This window comes from Mustela nigripes, chromosome 8 (genome assembly GCF_022355385.1).
Source record: "Mustela nigripes isolate SB6536 chromosome 8, MUSNIG.SB6536, whole genome shotgun sequence".
Classification (NCBI taxonomy): domain Eukaryota; kingdom Metazoa; phylum Chordata; class Mammalia; order Carnivora; family Mustelidae; genus Mustela; species Mustela nigripes.
This window is the reverse complement of record NC_081564.1, coordinates 15,899,812-15,920,726: the sequence shown is the minus strand read 5'-3', so window position 1 is coordinate 15,920,726 and position 20,915 is coordinate 15,899,812. Positions and strand designations below refer to the sequence as shown.

The window sequence follows — 20,915 nt, the reverse complement described above, 5'->3', positions numbered from 1 at the left end:
CTCTGCCTACTTATGATCGCTTGTCTATCAAATATATAAATAAAACCTTTAAAGAAAATAAAAAACAACTGTTTAAGGGGCACCTGGTAGGCTCAGTTGCTTAAAGCCTCTGCCTTCGGCTCATGTCATGACCCCAGGGTCCTGGGATCAAGCCCCACATCAGGCTCTCTGCTCAGCAGGGAGCCTGCTTGCCCTCCTCTCTCTGCCTGCCTCTCTGCCTACTTGGGATCTCTGTCTGTCAAATAAATAAATAAAATCTTAAAAAAAAAAAAAGAGTCACACACCCCACTGACAGAGCCAGCCAGATGCCCCCAGTACCTGCTTTTTTCTTTTCTTTTTTTTTAAAGATTTTATTTATTCATTTGACAGACAGAGATCCCAAGTAGGCAGAGAGGCAGGCAGAGAGAGAGGAAGGGAAGCAGGCTCCCCGCGGGGCTCGATCCCACCTGCTTTTTTTCTTAATAATTATCTAAGTATTGAAGTATCGAATAGGTAATACATCTACATAGTTCAAATCACCAAAAAATAAAAATAAAGAAAATAAATAAATAAATAAATAAACAAAAAATCACCTCCCATCCCTGTCCTCCAACCACAGTCTTATTGCAAAAAAGGTCACCGTACTAGAGATTTCTAATGAATCTTCCCAAGATATTCTGTGTGTAGATGACTACCTCTTACACACTCACCACTGAGTTTCTAAAACACAGGAAGGACCAAGTCCTTTTCTAGAACTGAGTATGAGTCCTCCTCACTGACTCTTCAGACGGCCAGAGGTATGGCCTCCTGGGAGAACCTCTAGGCACTTTATGTCTCAACCACGTAGGTCTTCTCCAAGCTCTATATCATGTGTCATCTTCCCAGCCTCCTGTCTCCAGCTTCTCTCCAACTGTTCCAACTGTTGTGATCTCTCTGCCCTTTGAGGCTCCCCAGTCAGAACCCATCTCCCCTCCCTCTTTGCCCCCAGAGGCCCTACCACCATCTCTCTTCTTGCACATTTCATTATCCTGTGTGTGATGGATGGTTGTCTCCCTGTCTGGCTCTCCTGCTAGATTATCAATTTCAGGCATCTCTTGTCAGTGGTTAGGTGGCCTGAGAACAGCACTACCATCCATGCAGTCCCCACACTAACAAACTAGGGATGGGTCTTTCTCGTTGTCTTCTTCCCCTTCATCCCTGCATCTGGTCAACCACCAACTGGATTTTACCTTAGAAATGTCTCTCCTGGGGCAACTGGGTGGCTTAGTCAGTTAAGCATCTGACTCTTTTTTTTTTTTTTTAATATTTTATTTATTTATTTGACAGAGATTACAGGTAGACAGAGAGGCAGGCAGAGAGAGGAAAGGAAGTAGGCTCCCTGCTGAGCAGGGAGCCCAACGCGGGGCTCGATCCCAGGACCCTGGGACCATGACCTGAGCTGAAGGCAGAGGCTTTAACCCACTGAGCCACCCAGGCGCCCCAAGCATCTGACTCTTGATCTCAGCTCAGGTCTCAATCTCAAGGTTGTGAGTTCAAGCCCCACATGGAGTTCAAGCTCCATGCTAAAAAAGAAGAAAATGTCTCTCTCATCTTCTCCATCTCTGCTTTAGTTATGGCCACTGTTCTCTCTCCCTTGGGTGACCCTTCTAAAGCACAATTCTTCAATGGCTTCACAACCCTTCAATGGCTTCCTGTTCCCTTAGACAAATCCCTTATTCTGACCTCCACCATCCTGAAGGATAGAATCACTGCTTCTCTCCACTATTTTCACCAAGGACACATCCCCTGAGCTAGCCTTCTTTCTGTTTCTGTTTCTATTTTTATTTCCAACCTCAGGGGCTTTGTTCATGCTGTTCCCTCTGCCAGGAGTGCTCCTTCTGCTCCTCAGCTCCCTAATGTCTAAGTAACTTGGGAGCTCCGTGACAGCAGGGACCTTGTCTGCTTTGCTCACTCTTATATCCCAACACCAAACACACTGCTTAGTCAATATTTTTTATTTTTAAAAATTCTTTATGTTTCTTTTTAAATTTTATTTTATTTGCTTATTTGGCAGACAGAAATCACAAGTAGGCAGAGAGGCAGGCAGAGAGAGAGAGAGAGAGAGAGAGAGAGAGGGATGAGGAAGCAGGCTCCCTGCCTAGCAGAGAGCCCAATGTGGGGCTCGATCCCAGGACCCTGGGATCACGACCCCAGCCGAAGGCAGAGGCTTTAACCCACTGAGCCATCCTGGTGCCCCATAGTCAATGTTTTTTAAAAGAAGGTGATTCTGCTTCTTTATTTTTAAGAAGATTTTATTTATTTATTTGAGAGAGAGAGAGCATGAGCAGGGGTAAGGGCAGATGGAGAAACAGACTCCCAGCTGAATGGAGAACCCTATGCGGGACTCCATCCCAGGACCCTGAGATCATGAATTAAGCTGAGATCAACAGTCAGACACTCAACAGACTAAACCACCCAGGTGCCCCCAAATTCTGCTTCTTTAAATTTTGACGCAACTAGGGAACCTGGCTGGCTCAATTGCTAAACTTCTGCCTTCGACTGGGGTGGTGATCCTTGCTCAGCAGGAGGCTGGTTTCTCCCTCTCCCACTCCCCCTGCTTGTGTTCCCTCTCTTGCTGTGTCTCTCTCTGTCGAATAAATAAATAAAATCTTTAAAAAAAATTTTTTTTTGACACAACTTTGAGACTCTATTAAGCAATATAACATATCTTCTGTTTTTATCTGACAATATTCAGCACTGTAGGGCTAGAGCCTAAACTCCACCCAGGTAATCTCCACACCCCCATGTCTGTGTCTCCTGTGACAGGTAGTACACTAACAAATACTAATTCTTCTTTAAAAAAAACATTTTTTTTTACCTTGAAAATTTTTATTATTATTTTGCTCTTGTTGTTCTTCTAATGACAAAAGAAAATATGCCTGTTGTAAAACTTCAGACAGGAGTAAATTAGAATGTAAAAGTCCCCTGTGGACCCACCCTATAGAGTTATCCTTTGATTTAAATGGCACCTTTAACCATGTTTCTATTTGTAGACTTTGCAGGAGAGGAAGAGAAGAGAACCTGGCCTGCCCATCGTCAGTTCCTCCCCTTAATTCCTATGCCCCATCTCCTCCCTGGTTAAGCACACAGCATCGTTACTGACATTATACATTATCCGTATTGAAGTTGGCAGACATTGGCACAAATGGCTCTGATGGGAGAGGAGGTCTATTTAAACCTCACCTGTGATGAAGGCCACTCTGACACTTTAGTCAGACTCTAAGTCTCCATTCAAGTTTGAGAACATCAAATGAACTTGAACCCTGCTGCAAATTGGTGCAATTAAAACACGTGATGAAATTCCTGGTCAAACTGAACCCAGGTTCATATCTTGCCTTCATCACTTCCTGTGTCACAATTTCTGATCCTTGAACAAGCCAACCTCATTCCCACTTCAGGGCCTTTGCCATTGCTGGGCCCTCTGCCTGGAACCCTCTCCCTCGGCTTGTCATGTAGTGTGCCTCCCCTTCCAGGAGAGATCTTATCTGGTCACTTTCTCCAAAAGTGAAAAGGTGATACTTGTCTTTATCCAAGGATCATTTTTTAAAATAATTTTTTAAAGTTTATTTATTAAATAATCTCTACACCCAGGGTACCTGGGTGACTCCGTCGGGAAAGAGTCTGCTTTCAGCTCAGGTCATGATCCGGTGTTCCAGGAATCAAGCCCCTCAGGCTTCCTGCTCCCAGGGGAGCTTGCTTCTCCATCTACATCTGCAACTCCCCCATTTGTGCTTGCATGTGTGTTTGCTCTCTCTCAAATAAATAAATAAAATCTTTAAAAAAAAATAATCTGTACACCCAGTCTCAGACTCATGATACTGAGATCAAGAGCCACAAGCTTTTCTGACTGGGCCAGCCAGGAGCCATGCAAATGTCATTTATTTTTATTTTTTAAAGATTTTATTTATTTATTTGCCTGAGAGAGAGAGAGAGGGAGAGCACAAGCAGGGAGAGCGGCAGGTAGAGGGAGAAGCAGGCTCCCTGTTGAGCAAGGAGCCTAATATGGGACTCCATCCCAGGACTCTGGGATCATGACCTGAGCTGAAGGCAGCTGCTTAACCAACTGAGCCACCCAGGCGTCCCACAGGTATCATTTTTAAAAAGAAATATTTTATTTGTTTATTTGACAGAGATCACAAGTAGGCAGAGAGGCAGGCAGAGAAAGAGGGGGAAGCAGGCTCCCCACCAAGCAGAGAGCCCGATGTGGAGCTCGATCCCAGAACCCCAGGATCACGACCTGAGCCGAAGGCAGAGGCTTCAACCCACTGAGTCACCCAGGTGCCCCAATTTTTTTAAAAAAGATTTATTTCTTGGAGCGGCTGGGTGGCTCAGTGGGTTAAGCCGCTGCCTTCGGCTCAGGTCATGATCTCAGGGTCCTGGGATCGAGTCCCGCATCGGGCTCTCTGCTCCGCAGGGAGCCTGCTTCCTCCTCTCTCTCTCTGCCTGCCTCTCTGCCTACTTGTAATCTCTCTGTCAAATAAATAAATAAAAATCTTTAAATAAAATTAAAAAAAGATTTATTTCTTTATTTGGGGGGGAAGGGGCAGAGGGAGAGGAAAAGCCTCAGTCAGACTCCACGCTGAGTGCAGAACCTGATACAGGGATCAGCTCACTATCCTGAGATCAAGACATCAGGTAGAACCAAGAGTTGGAGGCCCAGTCTCTACCCAGGTGTCCCAAGCATCACTTTCTTTAGTAGCACAATTCATAACCTCTGTTTTTTTTTTTTTTTAAAGATATTATTTATTTATTTGTCAGAGAGAGAGAGAGTGAGAGCGAGCACAGGCAGACAGAGTGGAAGGCAGAGGCAGAGGGAGAAGCATAACCTCTGTTTGTTTGTTTTGTTTTGTTTTTTAGTTTGGTTTGTTCTTCATCTCTCTTCCATTAGAATGTGAGTTCTTTTTTTTTTTTTTTTAAGATTTTACTTATTTATGTGTGAGAGAGAACGTGAGCGGAGAGAGGGATGGGGGGGGGGGGGCAGACTCCCCACTGAGCAGGGAGCCAGACGTGGGACTCAAACCTAGGACCCTGGGATCACAACCTGAGCCCAAGCCAGGCGCTTAACGAACTGAGCCACCCAGGCACCCCTAGAGTGTGAGTTCTTTGAAGGCATTTAATTTGTTTGTTGTTGTTGTGTCTCCAACACTTTGTGCTGTTCCTGGCACCTGAATGCTAACACCCAACACTTTCTGTGGTCCTGCTATGTGTTAAACACTCTTCCTAGCATTTTGTAGAAAAAGTCAGTCTATTCTTTAAAAACATAGCAAAACAAAATCCACAGAAATCCACAAACGAACAAACAAATCTCTTTGGAGATTGTAGGTATTATTATTAGCCTCCTCTGCCAGAGGAGGAAATTGAAGTCTTGGAAAGTCAAGTAACATGTGTCCCAGGACAAGTAACTAGAAAGTGGCCCAGGGCAGATTGGAACCCAGGCTAGCCCGCTCCAGGATCCTATCTCCCACCTCAATATGAGTTATCAGTGGGGACCACAAGAGTCATTCCAGCTGGGACAAGATCCCGCAATTGCTCTGTAATAGAGCGATCCAAGGAGCAGGTGTGCTCCGGAGCCCTTTACAAAGGAATTCTCCTCGACTTATTCAAATATCACCGCTTGCTGCTGGGTGCTATGACTCTAGATAGAAGGCCTTAGTTCAAACAAACAAAGGCTTAGCATTAACAATGGAGGTGAAAACAGCATCCAAATTAAAGGATGATCGGTTTCCGCCCACCATTAGGCTGATAAGAGAAACCTCCAAAGTCCTGGGAGACCACACCAGCCCCCCCACCCCCCCCCCCCCCACCCGCTGACCAGCCGGATTCCCTTCCACGCCCATTTTCTTCCTCCTTCCTCCTTCTATCTGAGAAAGCATTGGAAAGCAGTCATTTCCTCTGCAAAGTCCTTCTGATCACCTCAGGCTAAGCCAGCTGCCTCTTCCCCCAGGCGCCTGGTCTCATCCTTCTGCTAGGTTCTATCTTTTTCTCCAGGTTTTCCTGACTGTGGTGGCCTCCCTAAAGGCAGAGAAGGGCTACTTCATTGCTCTTTCATTCCTTCCTCTTGGCTGGTTCACTCCTACTCCCTCCTCAGATTTCATCTTAAAGACCACCTCCTCCAAGAAGCCTTCCCTGGCAACCCCCACAATCTGTATAGAAAACTTCTCTGTGCAATGATCACTTGTTTGCTTATCTAGGTCGCCCCGCCCTCCACCCAAGGGTTCCCACACCTCAGCATCTAGGACTCGCCTGGGGGAGCTAGTAAGATGCAGGTTCCCAGGCTCCAACCTCAGAGAGTGATTCCAGAGACTGGAGTGGGGCCTGAGAATTTGCCTTGTAACCACTCACACAGTGATTCTGGTGTGAGGGTCATCAGAGGAATCATGCAATAAACAATTGCATGCTTGAGGGCGGGGGACCGTCATCTTCGTGAACCCCCAAGAGCCAGTCTGAGCCTGGCACATAAGAGGTGTTCATACATGATGGTTGAATGAACGCTTGAATGAATGAATGGCTACCAGCCTTACAATACCTTCTCCAGATACAGCAACTTGAGTTTGACCTTGAAACAGCCACATGAAGGTCATAGGTTTATACTCTGCTGGAACAGGGGTGGGAAAGTATTGAGACTCGTGTCCACAGGGCTAAATTGGGAACTAAGGATACTTCTTCTTGACTTGACTTGCAACATGAGCAACTTATTTGCTCTCTAAGCCTCAGTGTCTTCATCTGCAGAACAGAGATGGTAATATTAATAACAATCATACTTGCCTCACAGAGTTTTGGAGAGATGAAATGAGGTAAAGTTCTTAGCACAGTGCCTGGCCCAGAGGTGGTGTCCAAAAACTTCTGGATCCTATTATTATGGGTGCTGTTATCATTACAACTATTTTTTAAAAATATTTTATTTATTGGGGCACCTGGGTGGCTCGGTGGGTTAAGGTCTCCACCTTCGGCTCAGGTCATGATCCCAGGGTGCTGGGATGGAGCCCCATATCGGCCTCTCTGCTCGGCAGGGAGCCTGCTTCCTCCTCTCTCTCTGCCTGCCTCTCTGCCTACTTGTGATCTCTGTCAAATAAATAAATGAAATCTTTAAAACATATTTTATTGATTGATATGAGAGAGAGAAGGAGAAAATGAACTGGGGTGGGGGTGAGGGGCAAAGAGGGAGAGCGAGGGACAAGCAGACTCCCACGCTGAGCACAGAGCCGTATGCAGGGCGGATCTCAGGACCCTAAGATCATGACTGAGCCAAAAATCAAGAGTCAGCTGCTCAACCGCCCCCGCCCCCTAGGCGCCCCATCATTACAACTTTTAGCATCAGAGCTAGAAGCGTTCTCAGATCCTCCAATTCAAGAGCTTCCTGCTCCAGTTTCCATGGATTCCTCTCCTTCCCCAGGCAATCTATAGCGAGGGTCCAGAAGGGTGTTCTATGAACATTCAGAAATAGAGGACACAATTGTGTCTGTTCACATTTCCTAAGAGAACCCTAACTTCTAAGTTAAAGATGGAGAGACTGACACCAGAGAGAGAGAAGGGGCTTTGCTCCAAGTTTCTTCATTCATTTGTTTGTTCATCATTTATTCACTCTTCATTTCTTCGACCAAGCACTGAACATTTCCCGGAAGGCCTTCTATGTGCCAGGATCCAGAGGTGAACCAGACACAGTCTCTATTCCTTAACCCCTACCTCACACCTGGAGGCTTCTTGGCCTCAATTGTTAAAAGCTCAGTACTTGTATTCTGATTCCTTTGTTCATGCAATGCCCTAGGGGTAAGTTAGGCACTTAGATTAAGTCTAAATTCTTGCCCCAGGTTGAAAGCCCTGTTTTACTTTGAAGCCTTTATTTCCCTTCTCCAAACCTCCTTTTCCCCACCTGTAGAAAGGGGGTAATAACGTCTGCAGCCCAGAGTAGTTGTGAGAGATAGATAGGACTTGTAAGTGTTTTATTTTTTTTTTAAGATTTTATTTATTTATTTGACAGACAGAGATCACAAGTAGGCAGAGAAGCAGGCAGAGAGAGGGGGGAACGCCCCGTTGAGAGAGCCCAATGCGGGGCTCAATCCCAGGACCCTGGGGTTATGACCCAAGCCGAAGGCAGAGGCTTTAACCCACTGAGCCACCCAGGCGCCCCTTGTAAGTGTTTTATAGACTGTAAAGTGCTGTGCCAATATTAGATATTACTGGCTGGAGAGAGATGAAATAGAAATCAATAAATAATTAAGAACTACAAAACCCCCTTCCTCTTTTTTTTTTCCCCAAATAAAATATTCTGTAGTAGGAGCTCTTATGTAATCTGATCGGATGAGTGGTCGGTAAGTTTATTGAAAAAGCCCATCGAAACAGGAAATGGTAAAAGTAATACTTACAACCCTTAAATATTCTATTTTAATGTAAAAATCTATTGCTATATATTCATTCGCCGGTCTTTTGATGTAGGTCCAAAGTCTTGTCTTTGAGCCTGATCTGAGCCAGCTGGTTGGAGTTTTCCCACATCCTTCTTACGGGAACCACTCCCCTGAGCTTCTTAAGAGTTCATGTAGATCTGAAGGCCCTTGTTGTCCAGATTTTTAGAATTCCACCTCCAACCCCATCCTAGAGTCTCTCATTGTCTACACCACACCTGACCCAACTAACTTCCCCTACAATCAGTGTCTTATGACAAAATTTTATTTTTTGGTCATCCTGTATAACCATAGTGGATCAGGCTGGGGCTTTGCTTCTTTCTTTTCTTATTTCTCATCTTTTTTCCCTTATTGAATTTGGTTTGGAGAGAAGGTTTAATTTACAGCAATTATTAGCAAAAGATACAGAGATGTCTCATACGCTCCCCATCCCAGCCCATGCATAGCCTCTCCTGCTATCAAAAATACATTTATTGGAACTGATGAGCCCACATTGACAGATACATCATCACCCAAAGTCCAGAGTTTACATTAGGCTGCATTCTCAGGGTAGTGCGCTCTATAGGTCTGGACAATTGCATAATGACACGTACCAACTAACTTTTAAAGAATCTTTCCAGAGCATTCGACTGGGTTTATGGAAACAAGTTTTCTTTTCCAACTTCCATATTATCAATTTGTCACATACAATGACATGATTTAGTAACAAGAGTAACTGACAGAAGAACTAACCAAGCTGACTCTTGGGAGGCTCACAGTCACGTCGCTAAGTTATCAGGAGGGGTTACTGGCTGATCATACTAGGAATGAGTCCTCTAGCCGCTGTGGACATGACATCGTTCTGGGTTTTGCAGGAGGCAAGATGCGTGTTGGTTAATCTGGGGAGTCAGCTTCAGGGAGTTCTTAATCCAGTGAGCTAGTTAATCCAGAAAGCTTCTACTATACCACCTCCTATAATGAAAAGTCATTCTCTGAGTAATTTGCAAGACCAAAGCAGATTCTGCCCTTCCTTCTTATATTTTTTAGTGGTTTTTTATTTTTGCACCTTTAAAATGGGTGAAAGCGTTTTTTTTTTTTTTTAAGCTAATTAAGAATATACAGTCACATATGCCAAGTGCTGGGTGAATATACTAGACTTCAAATTCTTTGAATCTAGCCCATTGTAATAGGATAGGCTGGACGTGACATAACATGCCGGAGTGGGATAATGACAGTGGAGAGATCCTGGTATTAAGCAGTGGTTCTCAAAGTGCGCTACAGGACCGAAGCAGCAACATCACCTGGGAACTTTTTAGAAATGCAAATTCTCTAGCTCCACCCCGGACCTGCCGCATCAGAAATTCAGGGGTGGGGCTCAGCAATCTGTGTTTGAACAAGCCCTTCAGGAGATTCCGGTGCTCCCTCAAGTGAACAGATGTTTCCCCTCCCAGGCTTATCATTTGGATGCTGTGTGATCTCAGACAAGTCACTGCACCTCTCCGAGCCGTTTCCTCCCTGGAGGATAAGAATGATAACAAAACTACCTTACAAAGAGATTGTGAAGATTAAGTGAGATAATACATGTAAAATGCAAAGTACTGTGCCTGACCCACAGCAGGAACTCAACATTAGGAAGAGCTGATGTTATCATTAGATGTTCACAAGGAGTGGCTCTAATTAGGGGTCAAAACATTTGAGAGAAACAAGAAATGGTGTGAGATGTTTTTAAATGTTTCTGAGCAGCTACACGAAAGCAAACACTTTGACCTCATTCTGTCCTTTTGCCTTTCTAATAAACTTGTTGAAGTAGGTATAATTATACTCTCCCCACTACCCAGATGTGGAGACTGAGGCTTGGTGAGGCTGAAGGACAGCTAAGAAGAAGAGCTAGAAGCTGACCACATCCATGTGCCCCATGTGTCCCAACCCAACCTCTGTCCCAACAGATGCAGGCAGATTGGCAGGTCCCAGGACCAGCCCCCACCCCTCCAAACCACCTGCCCTCCAGAGTCCAGCTGTTCTCCTCCCACACCCCCTGCCCCGTGCAGGAGAAGACTTGAATTTTCTGCAGGAGTCATGGCAGGATTGGTTTCTAGGTTCTCTAGAAGTCAAAACTTTCAACCAATCGCTGCTGCACCAGCATTTCCTGGTTCAGTACCCTGGTCCACTTCTGCTGCTTCGGACCCTCCCCCAGCTTCAGCCAACACCAGCATGAAACAGTTTTGAACCTCAGACCAGAACTAATAAATCATTAGTTCATCGGATATTCCACCGGTGGTGTTCCAGGCACTGGGAGGCACAGAGATGAGCCAAACAGACAAGGGCCCTACTACGGAGAACCCGAATATTCAAATGAAGGACACACAGAAGCAGACAAATACTACACGATAGGGTCAGTACAGACACGGGAAAACCACCTGGCTCTGTGAGAGCCCAGAACAGGCTCCTGATCCAGTTCAGAAGTGGGAGGGGAATCCCGGAAGGCTTCCTGGAGGAGGTGACCTCTGCGTTGCTCGAGAGGTGTTCGCCTTAGTGTTTCAGCAATTTCTCATTTTGTGAATGGAAAAATGAGTCCAGAAGAAATTATTTGGCTCATTCATTCATTAAAGCAAGCAAATATTTCCCCAGTATCTCCATTTCCCCAGTACCAGGCCCCGAGCCTGAAGATACAGAGGGGAATGAAGAAACAGCCCTGCTAGAAGCCCCAGACACCCAGAGGACCACACCCACTCAAAGCCTATTAGCGTCTTTGGGGGGGGGGGGGGGGGGTACTTGTTTTTTTTTTTTTTTTTTTAATTCTATCATTTTTTAAAAAAGATTTTATTTATTTATTTATTTGACAGACAGAGATCCCAAGTAGGCAGAGAGGCAGGCAGAGAGAGAGGAGGAAGCCGGCTCCCCGCCGAGCGGAGAGCCTAATGCAGGGCTCAATCCCAGGACCCTGGGATCATGACCTGAGCCGAAGGCAGAGGCTTTAACCCACTGAGCCACCGAGGCGCCCCTAATTCTATCATTTAAAAGTCGGGTTATTGCAGTATGTTGCAGGTAGAGTAAAATTCTCCCTTTCCAGTTGTAGAGTCCTGTGAGTTTTGACAAATACACACGGTGCTGGGACCACTATCCCGATGAAGAAAGAGAACATCGTTTGCAGCTTATCCGACTTCCTGGGTCCAAGCTTACCGCCCGATAAACCGCGGAACCCGGGGCAGGTCCTCCCCTCCCTGACCCTCAGTTTCACCATCTGTAAAATAGGGACCGTCAAGTCTCTGTCACATGGATAATGGGAAGATGCCGGGCACACAGTAAGCACTCAATAAATACCCGTTGTCACTGGGATGTCCCTCTCCTTCTTCCCCGGTCTAGCTCTCCCAAGCTCTCCCTCACCCTCTGGGTCTCTGTCTCTGTCTCTAAAACACGCGCGCGCACGCACATACACACGCGCGCGCGCGCGCGCACACACACACACACACACACACACACACAAAGACATTTTTGAAGCCTCTTGTTTCTCAAAGAGGTTTTATTTATAGGCCGCGCCTCATTGTGAATGTGAAAAGGAGAAAGCCCAGGCCCTGCGTAGACCTTTCATGTGTAAATCAGCCCGGGCCAGGAGCACCGGGGTCACCGGGAGGAGGATTTCACTCTTAATTACTCCCGGAGAAAGCGGGCGGGAGCGCGGCCCGGGCGCAGACTCCACCCTCGTCCGAGGGAGGCCTCGCTGGGAGCCCCGCGCCTGCCGGGTCTGGGCCCCTCGCTCCGCAGGCTGGGGAGCGCCTGCTCGCCGGGCCCGGGTCGGGCGCTTCCTGGGCCTGGCCTTGATTTCTGCTGAACCCCGGCCAAGGCAAAGGCGCAGGTGCCTCCGGGGAGCAGGGCCCCAAGTGGGTTTCTTTGACGCCAAGACGTTTGGACGTGGAAAGAGGGCAAACAGCTTTGGCAGAGTGGGAGGTAGGGAGCGATGGTCTGCGAAAGGGGAGGCCTTCCATTAAAAAAAAAAAAAAAAAAATTCCCCCAAAGGTCTTTTATTCATTCTTTCTGTTCCTGTGTAAAAATAGCATGCTCTAGAAAAAAGAAGTCTGGAAGTATTCTTACCGGGCCCTGAATGTTGTTTACTTCTGGGAACGAATTTGGGAGATGAGGAGAAGGACATTATTAACATTTTTAATAACACATTTCTTTATTTTTTGGCTTGGTACAACAACTGTGTGTTGCCTTTCGTAATTAAAAAAGAGATACTTTTCATAATATCTGTGATATGGTTTTCCCATGAGAAAAGAAATTCATAACTAGTGTAAAACACTGAGAAAAATGAAGTATAAAAACCACCTCTGATCCCACCCAAAGAAAGTCACTTTTAATATTTTAAGTATAAGGCCTTTGATGATTTATTTCTACTCCAGGTTTTTCGGTTTTATTTTTGTGTGTTTGTTTTGCATACTTAACACTGCCCACTTTTGGCGCAACTTAACACATTGAGGGTTTTTTCCCATTTGTCTTTTCATGCGTCTTACATATATTTATGTTGTCGGATGGCAATATCTTGAAATTTAAAAATACACAAACCCTTGGGCCCCAACAATTTCACATCTATGCTATTCTTCAGATATACTCAGAGGGGTGGGAAAAGGTAAATAGTACAAATGAGTATGTTCATTGTCCCAGTGTTTATAGAAGCATAAGCTAGCAACAACGTTCATGTTCACCATCAACCTCTATGGTCACGAGTAGGGGATTAATTAAAGTATTATGTCACATTAGAGTAAAATGTTTTGTAGCCCTTATAAGAGAATATCATACATGTCAACATAACCTCAGATTTATACTGCAAGTTTCAGAATAATTTATACTTCTAATATATGTATTCAGAATAATATGTGTATGTGATCTATTTATAAATGGATAATCATACCTAAGAGTGTATGCACAGAAAATGGAAAATTTCTGGAAGAACACACGTGAAACTGGTAACAGTTACCCTTTGGGGAAGGAGACTAAGGGGTAAAGAGAGGTCAAGAACTTTTACTTTTCACCTTACACTTTTGTGTACTGGTTGAATTTTTCTCTTAATGTAAGCATACATTTGTAATCTTAAAAAAACTAATAAAAATGTAGCCTGGCTATATATAATTCTAATATATGTTTATTAAAGAAAGTACGATTTTCACTGAATAAACACCAAGCTTATTGAAGAAACACAGCATTGATCAAAGAAAATACAATCCCCTATACCATCCAAAGACAAGCGCTGTTAACATTTTGGTTTATTTCCTTCTAGTTTTATTTCTAAATATATTTTGTTAACTTTAAAAAATATACTTAATGGAAAATATACACAAACGATGCATTTGTACAAAAGTTAGAAAATAAATACCATCAAACCCTGCTATTCAGAAATAACCACTGTTTACATTTTAAAGTATAAACTTTGAATGCTTCCCTGCAGCGTTTTCTTTGGGGAGTTGATTTTGTGTCTGCTTTTTTTTTTTTTACACCATTCCCTCTATATATGTAAATTTGTGTTTTCCTTTTATTCATTCGTGTATTTTTATATCCTTTTCCATGTTAATATAAGTGATTCACAAATATAATTTTAATAGTTAGAAAATATCCCAGCCATAAACAAAGAGTCCTTCACTCAAACATTCCCCTTTTAATGATCGCTAAGTTGTTTCCAAGTTTTTGTGATTATAAACAACTCGGATGAATGCTTTATACTTACATCTTTTCCTCTAAGTCAAATAATGTCCTCATATCTCAGCAGTAGAGTTACTAGGCTAAAGGGTATGTGTATTTTTCAGGCTCGCTCTCTTTATTTTAAGATTTTATTTTTGAGGGGCTGCCTGGGTGGCTCAGTTGGTTAAGCGACTGCCTTCGGCTCAGGTCATGATTCTGTAGTCCCAGAACTGAGTCCAGCATCAGGCTCCCAGCTCAGTGGGGAGTCTCCGTCTCCCTCTGACCCTTTTCCCTCTCATGCTCTCTCTTACTCTCTCCCTCTCTCAAACAAATAAATAAAAGCTTTAGAATTTTTTTTTATTTTTAGGTAAGCTCTACACCCAGTGTGGGGCTCAAACTCACAACCCCCAGATCAAGAGTGACATGCTCTACTGACAGAGCCAGTCAAGCACTCCTATTTTTCAGGCTCTTAAAAAGCATTGTGCAGTTGTTTCTTGAATATATGACAGACGGAGATGTTCTAGAGGGGGAGAAAAGATGGGAAGGGGAGGGTTCAGCTGGCCAAGATTGAGTGGGAACACCTGGAATTTCTATTTCTCTGCCTGTCTGTTGTGGCTTTCTGCTTTCTCTCCTAACACTGGAGCAACTACCCCCAACTGCTGAGCCTTTACTTTGTGCTTTGCACTTTACATTTGCTTCTCATAAGAACCCTAAAAGGTGGGTGGTCTCATCATCCCCACTTCACAGATGAAGAAACTGAGGCATAAAGACAGAACTGTACTTCCTAAGGACACGTAGCTGGTAAGCGGCATGGCTGAGATTTGAACCAAGCAGTTGGATTCCTTTTGCATGAATTTATAGATGGACCAAACTCTCATTTTATAGGTAGAAAAACTGAAGCAAGAAAGGGGATGGGAGCTGCCCAGAGAAATAGTCTAGCTCAGATTGCTGGACACTTTCCCACTATGCTCCATTGTCTGCTCACAGGGCGCTAATCCAGGGAGTCGGGACTGAAGGCACTCCAAAATTCTTTGTCTTAAGAGAATCTTTCTGTGGGGCTTCTAGGTTCCAACAAAACTTAGAGTCTCTCAGAACCACAGCTCCAGCTGTGTGTCTCCCCTCCAGGGCTGGGTGCAGCCTGTCCATCGTTTAAAGAAAGGAGAGAAAGCAAAAAAAAAAAAAAAAAAAAAAAGGAAATAGCAGTTACGCACCCACATGCCCAGGCATGGAAGAAATTGGGCAGCCCCAATGCATGTTCAGCCATGGCCATTCCATGGTTAGAAGTATGAAGTTTTTTTGTTTTTGTTTTTTTTTAGATTTTATTTATTTATTTGACAGAGAGAGGTCACAAGTAGGCAGAGAGGCAGGCAGAGAGAGAGGAAGGGAAGCAGGCCCCCCGCTGAGCAGAGAGCCCGACGCGGGACTCGATCCCAGGACCCTGAGATCATGACCTGAGCCGAAGGCAGCGGCTTAACCCACTGAGCCACCCAGGTGCCCCAGAAGTATGAAGTATTAAGATGAACAGAAAAGAGACGAGTGAAGAGAAGGAAAATGCCCAAAGAAGGAGTGAAGACCACAAAAAAAGACAGTGGAGGAGATGATGTCTGGAAGAAGTGATTTGGAGTCTGCTGTCCCCTCAGGTAAGCAAGAACTCAATACCCTGGGCTAAGTTCCCACTTCAAAGAATTGTAGGGAGTCTGGCTTAGAAGTTCCAGCCACTGCATTTCACAGATGAGGCCTCTGTGTCAGAGAGAAAGAGAGAGAGAGGAAGAGAGGGAGGAAGAGAGAGAAAGACTCTCCCCAGGCCACAGAGCCGGCAAGTGTGGGGTTCCGCCATTGCCTCTGACATTGCCTTCTGTCAAATTGTCCCATCATCTCTTGGCTGGAGGGCAGAGCCCCAGGAGGTGAAGATCTAGATGGGTCTTCCTTGCTGAGGGCTGGGCTATGCTCCCTGCTTGTGTGGATTCAGATGCTCTGATGTCAAGGATGGAGAGGCAACTAGTGGGATGGAAAATTCCAGGAAGGCCAGGACAGTATCCATCCATCCATCCATCCATCCATCCATCCATCCTTCCTTCCTTCCATCTGTCCATCCATTCATTCATGCATTCATATATCTATTGATTTGTCTGTTCAATTGTCAGTCCTTCTCCTCATCCATTTGTCTACCTTTTGCCATCCATGGGACATCCATGGGTATCCATCATCCATGAGGGGGCACTAACCAATAGTCACAGGAACATCTTGGTTAAGAGTGAATTCTGGAACCAGACTCTCTGAATCCTGGCTCCACCACATACAAACTCTGTGTGACATCAGGCAAACTACCTAGCTTCTCTGTGTCTTGGTTTCTTCATCTATGAAGTGCAGATAACAATATCATACCAACCTCATAGTGTTGTTGTTGTTGTAAGTGTTAAACGAGTCAATCCACTTAAAGGACTTAGCTGGTTCATAACACTGGTTATTACTATTCAAGGATGTGCAAAATGGGATCCTGGGTTTGACCCTGGGTGTGGCAGAATACAGAGGCAAATGCAAAGAGTTTGGTTTGAGGGCCAACTCAGGGAAAGTTGAGGTTCTGCTCCTTGATTCACTGCTTTCAGGGTCCTCGTTTGGAGCCCAGTGATGAGACGAGGTCAGAGGGGACCCCTTTGGCTGTGGTCCCCCTTTGGGACAGAGGCATGTATGTCCCTAGCGGCAGGAGGCGTAGGTCGCTGATGGCTCACAGGTGAGTCCCTCTCTGCCGCTTGCCCATAGTTGAGAGGCGCTGTCACGCTGAGGTCAAGCCCCCCTGTCAGGGCAGCTCATGTCCTTAGACTGCTCAACACAGGTGTAAATCCTCAGCCCGTCATGGCAGCTTGGGGCAGCTCTGATGGCTCATCTCAGCTTCTCCTCTCTTCCAGTGCGGCGGCTGAGGGCTCCATGGAGACCGCATCACAGCCTCTATCTACTCCCGCTTCCTGCCCTGCACAGCCCCACCGGGGTTAACCCAAGAACACCTTCTAATAAAGTTCTGCCTGCTAATCTCCATCTCTGAGTCTGCTTCTCAGGAAACTGACCTGTTGGAGAAGAACACAGCATCATTTAGGGGCTGTTCACTGGGTGTAATATACACAGAATTCCTGGCAACGCACTCAGGAAGTAGGTACTTTTTATTACTCCCATTCGCAGATGGGGAAGTTGAGGCACACAAAGGAGCAAGGGTCTGCCTAAAGTCACAGAGCTGGTGTATGGCAGATTCAGGATTCAAACACAGCAGTCAGGAGCTAGAGTGTATGCACTTGACCTCTAGGCTACGCTTCCTAATGAGGTTCTTTTAAAAAATATATATTATTTATTATCTTTTTAAAAATATTATTTATCATCTTTTTAAAATATTATTTATTTATGGGGCACCTGGATAGCTCAGTGGGTTAAGCCTCTGCCTTCAGCTCGGGTCATGATCTCAGTGTCCTGGGATCAAGCCCTGCATCACATCAGGCTCTCTGCTGGGCAGGGAGCCTGCTTCCTCCCCACTCCTCTCTGCCTACTTGTGATCTCTCTCTCTGTCAAATACATAAATAAAATCTTTAAAAAATATATTATTTATGTATTTGACACAGAGAGAGCGAGCGAGCGAGAGAGAGCAAGCACAAGCAGGGGGAACAGAAGGCAGAGGGAGAAGCTGTCTCCCTGTTGAGCAAGGAGCCCGATGCGGGACTCAATCCCAGGGCCCTGGGACCATGACCCAAGCTGAAGGCAGACGCTTAACCGACTGAGCCACCCAGGCACCCCTTCTAATGAGGTTCTGACCGAGCACAGGAATTCAACAGGGGGTAGGGTGGGTGGAGATGTGAGTGTGTGAATGGAGGGGATGCATGTATTTTGGGGGTCACAAGTGCACACATGTACCTGTGTGATTGCATGGGTGCGTGCTCTGCTGGCTTGAGGATGACTGAGCAAGGCGTGTGGGAATGTTATGTGCACAAGGAGTCCCCCATTCATGATCCCACAGGACTCATCTCCCAGGTTTCTCCTCTTTTGTGTTGGTACACAAGAGGCACGAGTGTGTGCATATCATGGTGGGGGCTGGGAGCGGTGCAGGATTTGGATTCCAAAGCCAAATTTCCATTTCCTTATTCCCACCATGCCTCTCGACATTAGGTTAGTTCTAGACCGTTGGAACATCAAGCTCTGTGGAGTAGAGTTGATAAGAGAGACAGGGAAGTCAGAATGATGTGATTGGCATCAAAGGCAGCCACCCCAGCCTTTGGTCCTGCCCCGCCTCCAGTGAGGGTGGCTGGTGTCTTTTACCTCAATTGGGGCCATCTAGCGATGAGTGGGAGAAGGCTGTGGAGTGAAACCTTTGGGTTTGAGTCCCAGTTTTGTCTTTTGGTGTGTGACTTCGGCAACTTACCTCCTCTCCCTGATCCTCACTTCTCCTTTAGAATGGGAGTCTGATAATAGTAGCTACATCACAGGGTTTGTTATAAGGCTGAACACCTCTTGAAATAAAACTGAGCCCATAGTAAGTCTTCAATAAGTGCTACCTTTATTATGATTTTGAACTCATGCCAGGCAAGTAAAGGGCAAAGGAAAGTGCCTGAACTGAAGGCAGGTGCTTAATGGACTGAGCCACCTAGGCACCCCTCATGCCCATTTTGTAGATGAGGAAACCAAGGCTTAGCAAATGAAGTAATTTGCCCCAGGTCACACAGCCAATGAGTGACAAAACCAGATATCAAAAGTGGATCTCAACTCAGTTCCAATGTTCTACCCAGCACAACACAGCTGCCTTCTTGTTTGGCCTAGAAGTTTCTGGGTTGTGACAACTTACCTTGGAAACTCTGTTCAACACAGATATTTTGCTGCCCACATGTTTTTCTCTCATGCCTACTCATAAGAGAATATGTAGGGATTTGCAAGTGGTCAGATTTTAGGGGGGAAAAAAAGTAGACATTTCTCTTTGGGCAGATGGAAATACAAGCGAGACAGTTGAGACAGTCGAGTGGGGAGCTCTTAGAGGAAAATGGGAGGTTCAAAAGGCAATTAATGCTTCTGTCTGAAACTGTAAACAGATAGTTACTGGCTCTGACACCACCAGCACACAGACAAAAGGCAGACAGAAACAGCGCACCACAAGGAAGCTGGGATAGACTACGCCCAGAGTGGAAATTAAATGTTTTCCTGAAAGCAGAAAGGAAAACCATGGTTAAAGCCAAGCCATGACTCTAAGTCTGTGACTCCATGGCAGTATAAGTTTAGTGAGTTAAAGGCCCATAATTTGTACCTAGGTGTTGTGAATCTTAAAGTCTTACTCGACATTCTCTCTTGACCTAAGTTTGTAAAACAAAAGTAATAATTAGAACTGAGTCTTCAACACACACTGTCATTTTAATCATATATATATGTATGTATATGTCTATATGTGTATATATATGTGTGTGTCTATATATACATATATGTATGTGTGTGTATATATATATACATATATATGTGTATGTGTGTATATATATGGAGAGAGAGAGAGGAAAGTAAGGAGAGAGAGAGAATCACTGACATATTTAGTTAGAACTTGTGGTTGTTAGCAACAGAGAACTGAAACAGATGAGAACAAAAAACAGTTAATTTTTTTTAAAGATTTTATTTATTCATTTCACAGAGAGAGATCACAAGTAGGCAGAGAGACAGGGAGAGAGAGAGGAGGAAGCAGGCTCCCTGCCAAGCAGAGAGCCCAATGCGGGACTAGATCCCAGGACCCTGAGATCATGATCCGAGCTGAAGGCAGAAGCTTAAACCCACTGAGCCACCCAGGTGCCCCAACAGTTAACAATTAAAAAAAAAAAAGATTTTATTTATTTTTTTGAGAGGGAGAGAGAGCAAGCACACAGGAGGAGGGGGAGCGGCAGAGGGAGAAGCAGACTTCTCCTTGAGCAGGGAACCCAATGCAGGACTCGATCCCAAGATGTGGAGATTGTGACCTGGGCTGAAGGCAGATACTCAGCTGATTGAGCCACCCAGGCACCCCCAAAAATAGTTAATTATTATTATTAATGGCTCACAACTGGATCGAGGCATTCAAAGATTTCAGTTAGTATCATTGCCATGTCTTGGCTCTGCTTTCTTCTGTGGTTTTGTTCCAGGCACACAACCTCCTCCCCAGGATGATAAGATGGCCCTCAGAAGCTCCAGGCTTGCTTTCTACCCCTGGTGGAAAAGAGTTTGCCTGCTTCCAGCTAAAATCTCAGGGTTCCCTCTGATTGGCTGTCCTGGGATCACATGCCCATCTTTCAACCAATCCTTTGGTCAGGCTGAATCACCAGGGTGAAATAAGTCCCATCCAAGGTCCAGAGACTGATATTGGCAGAGAGAGCTCCCCAGAGAAATTGGGGTGCTTTTTCCAGTAGACAACACATGTTCACCATCTGGTAGTTCCTGCCTCTCTGTTAACCAAGCCTAAGGAGAGGCTGTCAACAGGAATAATAATAATAATTAATAATAATAATAATAATAATAATAGCTATTTCTTTTTTTTTTTTAAAGATTTTATTTATTTATTTGACAGAGAGAAATTACAAGTACACTGAGAGGCAGGCAGAGAGAGAGAGAGAGAGAGAGAAGGAAGCAGGCTCCCTGCTGAGCAGAGAGCCCGATGCGGGACTCGATCCCAGGACGCTGAGATCATGACCTGAGCCGAAGGCAGCGGCTTAACCCACTGAGCCACCCAGGCGCCCCAATAATAGCTATTTCTTACTGAGTACTCATGATGTGCCAGGTATTATGCTAAATCCTTTCAGACATTATCATTTTTACTCTTCACGTTATCATAGTTACTCCTCATATTTATTCCTTATCATCACCTAACTT

At 45.1% G+C, this 20,915-nt stretch overlaps 1 long non-coding RNA gene across 2 annotated transcripts; it reads left to right on the top strand.

The window, feature by feature from the left end:
* The first annotated feature begins 11,973 nt into the window (after nucleotides 1–11,973).
* LOC132023825 (uncharacterized) lies at nucleotides 11,974–17,069 on the top strand. 2 transcript variants are annotated; one of them, XR_009406061.1, is made up of 3 exons: nucleotides 11,974–12,341; nucleotides 15,405–15,706; nucleotides 16,973–17,069. It is a non-coding gene; the product is annotated as an uncharacterized LOC132023825 (long non-coding RNA). The 2 variants fall into 2 exon arrangements; XR_009406062.1 differs by having other exon boundaries at nucleotides 15,383–15,706.
* Nucleotides 17,070–20,915: the final 3,846 nt, after the last annotated feature.